Here is a 6,617-nt window from a genome sequence, read left to right on the forward strand (position 1 = left end):
TTCGCAGGTTCCAGGTACTCTCCTTTTTACAAAAGGGAAAGTACTCTGTGAGTTTCCTGCAGAAAACCCATACCACTCCAGATGCTGAAGCCAGCTGGCATCTGGAGTGGCGAGGCAAGGTCTTTTTCAGCCACCTCACTTCGACATCTTGTGGGGTGGTGACCCTGTTCTCCGAATCCTTTCAACCTGAGCTGCTGTTTGCCAAAACTGTTGTTCCAGGTCGCCTGTTGCATCTCAGGGTCCGGCACGAGGACTACACGTTTAATTTCTTGAACGTGTATGCTCCTGCCACCGGATCCCTGAGAAGGCAGTTCTTCGTCAGATTGTCCGAATACCTGGAGACAGTCGACGCGGACGAACACGTGGTGCTCGGGGGTGATTTTAACTGCACCCTCGAGGCTCTGAGGGAGCCACACCCGAGTGCTGCGTCGGCCTTGCGGGAGGTCATCACCCGCTACTCCTTGGTAGACGTTTGGCGAGAACAACATCCCGGGGTATCCACTGAGTTCACCTATGTTAGAGTGTTTAGAGGTGGACGGATATCCTGGTCCCGGATCGATAGGCTGTACATATCCAGCCACAGCCTGTCGCGAGCTCAGTCCAGTACATTTAGGCTAGCGCCATTTTCGGACCACAATTGTGTGTCCGTGACGGTGGCGCTAATACCAGCAGCGCCCTCGGCCGCCTATTGGCATTTCAACAATACGTTGTTGGAGGACAAGGGGTTTGCGACGTCGGTCCGAGACTTTTGGATGGCCTGGAGAGGTTGCAGGTCAGACTTTGCCACGTTAGAGCAGTGGTGGGACGTGGGCAAGGTTCATCTGCGCCTCGTTTGTCAAGAGCACACTAAAGGTGCCAGCAGGCGGCGCGATGCTGAGATCGAGACCCTTAGGGAGGAGGTGCTCGATCTCGAGAGGCGGCTGTCTGTGGCAGGAGATCAATTCCTGCAGTGTGCGTACGTGGAGAGGAAATGCGCTCTCCGGGACTTGGAAGATCGGAGAGCTCGAGGGGCGTATATGCGATCCCGTATCCACTTCCTTCGGGAGGAGGGTCGCGGGTCGCGCCTCTTCTACGCGCTGGAGAAAAAGAGGGGAAACCGTAAACATATCACCTGCTTGATAGCAGAGGACGGTACCCCTCTGACTGACCCGGAGAGCATCCGGGACAGAACCCGGAGGTTTTACGTAGATCTTTTCTCTCCGTAGTCCATCCAGCCGGATGCATGCAGGGTCTTATGCGGCTTGAGTTACCTTTGACTCTGGCCGAGCTCTCTGAAGCTCTTAATCTCATGTCCCACGGAAAAGCGCCGGGGCTAGACGGGCTGACTGTGGAGTTCTTCGGGTTTTTTTGTGAGATGCTGGGACCTGATTTCACCGAGGTCCTGGCCGAAGCCCTGGAGACTGGTGAGATGCCCCTTTCATGTCGGCGGGCAATACTGTCTCTGCTGCCGAAGAAGGGGGATCTCCGCCAGATCTCTAACTGGCGACCGGTCTCACTGCTCAGCACGGATTATAAGATCGTAGCCAAAGTGCTCTCCCTGAGGCTCAAGTCCGTGCTGGCAGAGGTGATTCACCCCGATCAGTCCTATACTGTCCCGGGCCGGAGCATTCATGACAACATTTTTCTGGTCCGGGATCTGCTACACCACGCGCAGAGGACTGGTCTGTCACTCACCCTCCTGTCCGTAGATCAGGAGAAGGCGTTTGACAGGGTGGATCACCGTTACCTCATGCAGACCTTGCGGGAGTTTGGCTTTGGCCCACAATTTGTGGGCTTTCTCCGGATGCTGTATGCCTCTGCAGAGTGTCTGGTAAAAATTAATTGGTCCCTGACGGCACCTTTTGTGTTTGGTCGGGGAGTACGTCAGGGGTGTCCTGTCTGCTGCGGAGGACCCAGCCCCAGAAAACTTCAGTGAGCTTGAAGAACGAGTCATTGCTCGTCTGGGGTCATGGGTATATCTGTCGAGAATGCTTTCTCTTAGGGGAAGAACCCTGGTGATCAACCAGCTGGTGGCCACTCAGCTTTGGCACCGGCTGATAGCCATGGGTCCACCCCCCGAATTTATCAACAGATCCAGAGGAGATTGATGGATGTTCTCTGGATGGGGAAGCATTGGGTCTCTGTGGGGGTTGCGTGCCTTCCTTTGGAGGAGGGTGGACAGGGAGTGGTGTGTGTCCGCTCCCAGTTACACACTTTCCGCCTCCAATACCTGCAGAGATACCTATTCGCGGATCTGTCTCTGCAGTGGTGCCAGCTGGCGACCAGTTTCTTTCGCCAGCTGCGCAGTATGAGGTATGACCGGCAACTGTTTATCATCAGGCCCGAGGGTTTAGGAAGAAACCTCTCGGAGCTGCCGGCATACTACCGGGACTTATTAAAGGCCTGGAAACTGGTCTCCGCGACCAGGAAGGAACAGGCGGTGGGGGTTGATTTCCTCGCCGAGCCCCTGCTGTATAATCCGGCAGTGGGGGCTCGGATGTTGGATTCACCCTCTATTTGCCGCCGGCTAATCCTGGCACAAGTGACCAGAGTCGGGCATCTCCTGGACTATGAGCGGCGAGACTGGGTAAGCACAGAGGTGCTTGCGCCCCGTATGGGTATGCTTACTGCCCGTGTCCCTCGTCGTTTGATACGGGAGATTAAAGATGCAATCCACCCCGACTCACGCACCTTCATTGAGGGGGTTTTGCAGACCGGAGAGCATTGTCAACCTATCAACTTCAGCTCTCCAGATCTTTGCGTAGAATCCAAACCACGGCAACCCCCTCGGGCTCCTATCTCCCCCAACCTCAGCAGGTTGGGGGATATGTCCCCGGCATGTTTTCGCGGCATGCCGAGGAAAGTCCTGTATTCTCTGGTGCTCCATATAGTGCACTACCTCGCCCTTGTCACCCGCCCAGATACCATCTGGAGGCGGGTATTTCTTGGGAACGAGGGCGAGAGACCCCGGTGGAGAGAGCTCTATTCAGCTTTGGTTCCCCGTCCCGCCGGGGATTTGAGTTGGAGGGTCCTCCACGGTGCACTGAGCACAGGAGAGTACTTGGCACACTTCACGGACTCCCCCGCCGCCTGTCCCTTCTGTGGCGAGCGGGAGTCCGTATTCCACATTTATCTGAGCTGCGCCAGACTGCAGCCCTTCTTATCCACCTTGAGGAGCCTTCTTCTGCAGTTCTGGCTGGGTTTTTCCCCTCATCTTTTTATTTTTGGGTGCCCAGTGTCCCGAGACAATAAGCCTAGGGATCTCCTAGTCAACCTGCTCCTGGCAGTGGCTAAGGTAGCCATTTACAAAACCAGGAAGCAGTGTTTGGAGAGGGGGGTCCCAACGAACATCGTGGCAGTATTCCGGGCGCTGGTGCACTCCCGTATTCGGGCAGAGTTCACGTACGCCGAATCCGCTGGGACGGTTTCGGAGTTTGCCTCCCAGTGGGCGTTAGGAGGGGTGCTCTGCTCGGTATCCCCCATCATGGGTTCTTTTGAGTTAACCCTTCTTTTTTAAGTGCATTTTTTACAGTGCACTTGTTGGTTCCCTTATATATTTGTTTGACTGGTTTTTCTTTGTTCTACTTGGCAACAAGTAGAATTGCTGTTTAACTGAATTGGCCGGCTTCGCCGGCCAATCAGTATTAAACCAGATCAAAATAGGCTGGTTGACTTCGTCGACTCATTCAAAAAGCAGAAACCAGCATACGCCGTCGGGAAAAAGTTTACTTTACTGTGGGAGCTGTCAAACTCACATTCGCCTCACTTTCATGGCCAATTCGCCATGTGTGGCGATAGGGTAAAAAACACCTGGGCACTAGATCAATGGCTTCCAACTCTCCTTGGGCACCAGAGACCCCAGAAATTTTAGGAATGACATGAATCAGTAGAGCTGAGAATGCACCTGATTTATAGTCCTGATAAAGGCAGAAGCCAGGCACACCGTCTTCGGTATAGAAAATGTATTCAGCAATAGCTGGATAAAGTTTCTGTACAGAAGTCCGCGCACCTGGATTCTGCTTTCTTCATGCGATTCCTTTGGGACTTCTCAGGACAATCCCTTCCATTCGTGAGCACTGGCAGTTTATATTCTTTACATACAAAGGAAACGTGTGCCAGTCTGCCACTCTATATGACTCTGATAAAACCATTTACAAATAAATAACACTGTAGCCGTTTCCTAAAGTTAACAATCCTAATTTGCTCTGTATATTTTGTGTTTTTAAGTCATTTCCCGTTAAAAAGATGTCATCACTTTTTTAACGTTTACACAGTTGCTTGTGTAAAATCTTAAACATTTTTTCTTTGTTCTCTTCAGTCAGTTTTATTCTAATATCTGGCAATTAATATTCTTTCCTAGTATCTCTACGATAAATATGCTGTCATCATTATGCAAATAAAGTTGAAAGAAAAAAAAAAAGTCTAACCACGAGTTATCTGGATTTACAACCAAGATTGTAAAAACTGAAAGAATGAGTACTATGAAGACTTTAAGAGAGACATTTACAAGGTGGCGATATTTCATTGAGCACTGTCTGGTGCTGAAAGGTATCCTAGAGTAGCACTGCTCAATAAATATGCCCCGCTTTAGAAATTATTTTAAAATATTATTGCCGGTCTGATTTGCATTAATACTTTTTTACATTTCCCTTTCTGAACATACCAACGCCCCAAAAGCCAGACGCCTGATGGGGCTCCACAAGAGCTGCTCCCCTCTGCACAGGACCAGCGTGCTAAGGGTTAACATTTGCTTGTACTTTGTGGAACGTCAACCACACCCACTGGAATGTTAATGAGCCAAGAGGACACAAAGAACTTTGAATTCCCAGCTACATTCAATTTGAACCCCATCAGTGTACATCTGTCTCGCCCCGAAGGTGGACAGCCTTTGGCACAGCGGAAGGGCAGCTAAAGGGTGTGAGCTGTTTGCTGATGTTAAGGCTTCTCTATTTCAAATCTGAAACTCACCAGCCCTTTATCCCCTGTACCCAATTTTCCAACGCTCTCTGTCCATGAAATGCCTGTGAATTGACTGTATAACCTCGGTTCTTTTAATGTAACCATGTATTGTTATAACTCTGTGCCCAGGACATACTTAAAAGCGAGATGTATTACTTCCTACAAAACATACCACTGCCCTTAATTCACTTCATTTGTAGGAGTGAATTACCCCTTTAAATCCATTATAATTCCTTTAGTATTACATATAGATATTAGACCAAGATCATTGTCACAGGAGCAAACTGGTTTTTAGGGGTATATAATTGTATGTTTTGTTCTTTCCCCACTGCACCACCCTGAGGAAGGTCCCGTTTTGAGGAACCGAAATGTTGGAAATTTGTGCCCTATTAACAATATACTCTTTATTTGCTTGAGAATTGTGTGCTGTCTCCTGATTTCATGGAATCAACACAGTATCGTTACCTTTGAATTTTCTTATGGGACTTGCATCTACAAATACAGCTTTGCCTATGGAAGTGCTGACTGTGTGTATGTTATATATATTATACATATATATATATATATATATATATATATATATATATATAATATATATATATATATATGTGTATAGATAGATCGATCTATCTCTGGATCTCACACTTCTGCACGCCTTACGATTACAACTGTTACACGTGAATCAACTACCTTAGGGGACATATTCTTTTTATTCAGGTTTAAACTTTGCAGCACTGGACACGGACGGTTGGTTCTACTATATAAATACTATTGTAATGAGCCTGATCATATGTGAAAAGATTGCAGAAAAATTATGCAGCAGGATGAAGAAAAAAAAAAAGGATTGTTTCTAACAAATCATCAAGAAGTGGATTCAAATTGCTACTTTGCGCATTCCATATCTGTGTGTAAACAATTAAATTAATGAGGAATGGGATAAAATATGTTTTAATGCTGAATTAGAGTCATTATATTGAATCACAAAGCACAGCTCTCTGCTGTTATGCCCACAACAGCACATAGCATAAACCCAACAGACCCTCCCTCTCTGAACTGTAGCTACACTTCTATGCAATTCAAACATGTAATTGCAATTTAACTTATAATTCTCTATTGTTTTATATTCACAATAATATGCAGAAAGAAATTTGCTCAAAGTCAAAAGAAGTCGTTTTAAAGAAATGAATGCATGTCATTATAATTAAATTAAAGTGCATTATAAAAATATTAAGAGTTGTTACAAGTCTAAGAATGAAAAAATTAACTCAAAGTAATATTTTTTTTTTTTTGGGAGATGGTGGGATCCTTACCCGCATTCTCCACTGAAATGTAAATTTATAAGTCATTTTTTTCCCTTCCTTCTGATCACACTTATTTGGTTAATATCAGAAGGAAAATAACAGTACGGCTGTGCTTGGGGTCCAAAGAATCACATCGCGTTATAAGCGGATCGCGTTAGAAATAACGTAAAATTGTATGCATTGTACAATAAAGTATTTAAGACGCCAATAATCGTGTTGTAAAGTATTCATAAATACGAAAATTGGGAGCCACGCTTGCATCGCGTTATAAGCGGATTTGCTTTGTAACGGGGTTGAGTTGTATTAATGCTGCATGAATTAATTCTTCCATGATTGTTGGGAGAAGTATCATAGCGTTGGATGATTGAAGATTTAATA

The sequence above is a fragment of the Ascaphus truei genome, chromosome 22 (genome assembly GCF_040206685.1).
Source record: "Ascaphus truei isolate aAscTru1 chromosome 22, aAscTru1.hap1, whole genome shotgun sequence".
Classification (NCBI taxonomy): Eukaryota; Metazoa; Chordata; class Amphibia; order Anura; family Ascaphidae; genus Ascaphus; species Ascaphus truei.